This window comes from Octopus sinensis, unplaced genomic scaffold, assembly GCF_006345805.1.
Source record: "Octopus sinensis unplaced genomic scaffold, ASM634580v1 Contig20055, whole genome shotgun sequence".
NCBI lineage: Eukaryota > Metazoa > Mollusca > Cephalopoda > Octopoda > Octopodidae > Octopus > Octopus sinensis.
This window is the reverse complement of record NW_021836848.1, coordinates 38,840-42,394: the sequence shown is the minus strand read 5'-3', so window position 1 is coordinate 42,394 and position 3,555 is coordinate 38,840.

Below are 3,555 nucleotides of genomic sequence, written 5' to 3'. Positions count from 1 at the left end.
ATACACCAACCCTATACATACACACATTCCAGACCCCTCCCACGCACATTTAGCTGGTCCCTCAACCTATTATCAACCCTATTATCTCCCTTATTTCGCTCTCGCGTCTCATGTTTGATCTTTGACCTCTGCCGAAATCAGATCGACATGTTGATTCGTTAGCTACTGCACGCATTTTTTTTCTTCCCCTTCCCCTTCTGTCTTTCTGTGTTTTCTCTCTCTGTGTATCTTTCTGTTGAAGAGCGTAGGCTCGAAACGTTAAAGACTTGTTTTATTTATATTTCCTGAGCGCCATACTAATACAATTGTTCGTTTGTTTTCCACCTGCCTTCGTCTTTTGTTTATTTTCATAAAGCTTCCCGTTATATATACATATATATGTATATATACATATATATATGTATATAAATATATATATATATATATATATATATATATATAACATCAAATTCTCATACATACATACTACATACATACATATACATATATATATATACATAAAGATATATATATATATATATATATATATATATGTGTGTGTGTGTGTGTGGGTGTGTGTGTGTGTGTGTGTGTGTGTGTGTATGATCAATGAGTATCCGGACTGTTGTCATAGTGACGAAGCTAAAGCACGCAGAGTGAAGCCGCTGCGCATGCGCTCTAAGATTTAATATTGTAGCTCACTTCCCTTCTTTGCAGCAGTGCTTGGAAGGAGAAATTGAGCAGAGAATCTGGGCTAAAGTTTGTGAAAAGCTTAGCGATACCTGCTAAGAGGGTTACGCAAAGTTTTCAAAACATTTTCATCGTTCTCGACACAATCAAGGAAATCTTGTGCAACTGAAACCTGTGTTCTTCTTGGTCATCTGAAAGCAGTTTGGCACAAACTTGGTAGATACGCGTCTCATACCCAAATCGCTAGTGATAATGGACTGAACTGAACCGGAACTAATCTGCACATCCTCTGATAATTCACGGATATTTATTCGACGATTTCCCCTCAGAGCTGCACGCACATCTGCGATGTTTTCCTCTGGTTGCAACTTTCCTGGAATGTTCGTCAATACGGCAATCTGGAAAACGTCTGAAACACTTGTACATATGCGTGCGGCTCATACACTCTTCGCCATATACTTTCTGCAATTTTGTGTAGGTCTCTGAGCAGGTGTCACCATGACAACTTCCTCTGTCATGGTCAATGCGACTATAACACGCTACACACCTTCCTATCAAGTATTGCAGAAAACAGCGCGAAAGTAAGCTAGAAGTTAAAATTATGCACAGCAGAGTTCACGGTTAATTTTTGCCAGGCGACTTTACGTGTGTATTAGCTTCGTTACTATGGCAAGAGCCCGGATACTTATTGATCACCTTATGAAGTGGTATCAACCAGTACAGTAGCGCGCCATGAGATGGTAGCACATGGTTGAGTGTGCAGTGAGAGCTAGCAGTGGCCTTCATGAGGTAATATACTGAGTGACATTGCTGAGTTTACTTTGCGAGTTGTGCATCTTCTAGTTTGTGATCCCGTGTATGCTGTAGTTTGCGATTTTGTCATGGACAAGTAGATGGATCCAACGTGAAATTTTGCGTTAAACTTGGGAAGTCTGCTACACAGACATCGAACATGCTTACGACCATGAAGCAATGGATCGTACGCAATGTTTCGAGTGGAACGAGCGATTCAAAAGCAGACCAACTTTCCTCGAATATGATAAACCAAATGGAAGACCTACCACGACAGAAACGCCGGAAAATATAGTATTGTGCATCGAGAATTTGTGCTGCAGGGCCTGAGAATCGATTGGGATTTTTAATCCGATGTTTTGAAGCGTTGGGAAGGTCATTCAGAAAGCCATCGGGTCTGTGGAGCGCGAAGAATTGATTCTTCGGGAAGAAAATGCAGCCTGTAACCGAGCTCTCCTCACGCGTGAATTTCTCGCCAAAAGCGACATGGTATTGCTTTTCACCATTCCTATTCGCTGGGTTTAGCAACTGAGGACTGGCATTTCTTCCCCGTCGCCGTTTTACCACACTTGTCGAGATCCAGACCGGATCATAGAAGGTCCCCGACTTACTTACGGGAAACGACTTCCAGACAGGATTCCAAAAATGGTATGAACGCTGGAAACTGTGTATTGCTGTGCAAGATGACTATTTCCAAGGAAATAATGTTAAATCTTAGTTATATAGTTAAATAAGTATTTTTTTATTAAACATAACACCCATGTGGTGGTGTTAAACTGAACGAGTGGTAGGCGTAACCTAAAACAGGTTCAGGACGTCCGATGGGCTTCCATACTGTTTACATCAACTAAATCATAAAACTGTAGATGATCGATTTTTAAAAACACTCACAAAGAATTTCACGTGATGGATTAAAAAACAGGACTAAAAAAATTGCCAAACGAGCATCTTAGCCACACCACCAAGCCCGCTTCCCTTATATTGAGTTTAAAAGCAATAAACAAACGAAACCCCACCACATATATAAGCTAAATAGAGGACTTGGCCTCCTGGCTACCGTTTGCGATCCAGCTTCTAACTTTCCTTCATATCTAGTGGGGAGTTGTTGGTATCCACTTATACACGCTCGTGACACCACTTTAATTTTGTTCTACTGGTGTTACCACAGAGCACATCAGCATGTACACTTACTCAACTTCCATATATCTGTCCGAGCACAATGACACAGTTCGTCTCGAGTTGAGTCCAGGATATGACGTTGAAGACTCAAAACGAAAGAGAAATATCAATATCTGTTTTTTTTGTTCACTTCTTTATTAGAGCTGCAAAACAAAATCACAAAACCGGAATAAAATTTGTTGGTACATTTATGATTTGACATCAAATCTTATTCCAGTCCTGGCCAAACAGTTTGACGGACGGAAGCGCGTGAATCTTTGAGTAACTGTTTTGCGATGATTTTGTAGCTTTAATAAAAAGTACTTTACCTACTCGGTATTCGTGTATTGTTCTTTTTCACCTTGTTTTGTATTTATGCTTACTCGTCTGTGTGTGTGTGTGTGTCTTTTAAACTTTTTACGAGACCCCTTTTGAATATGCACATAAAGTTCCTATTCCATTATGCCGGCCACAGCCTAACGATACTGACTGGTGAACCAGTCTCTTAAGGTAGCATCGAGCTGCACAGATATAACGCAAGATAAATATAATAGTAATGACAACACTAACCTTTGGATAGAATTTATAAACATTTAATGCTTCATTACGCGCATATCTACCATTTATATGTCTCTTCAGATCACCGACCGTATTCCGTCTTCCGTATTCATTTAACCCACTATAAATGAATTAATTGCATTGCAATTAAAAACATTTGTGTATTATAAATTTGGGTATTTTACCAACAGTATATTGGATAATTGATATCCCATACTGGGTTACATCCATAAGCCTTATCTTACCGTCTACTATAAAGTTAATTATTTGAGGAATATCTATTACTAATACTTGTATATGTATGAATTATCTATGCAATATTTGAAGTACTGCTAGTATAAGTGAATGAATTTAAGTATAGTATATTGAATCCTCAAA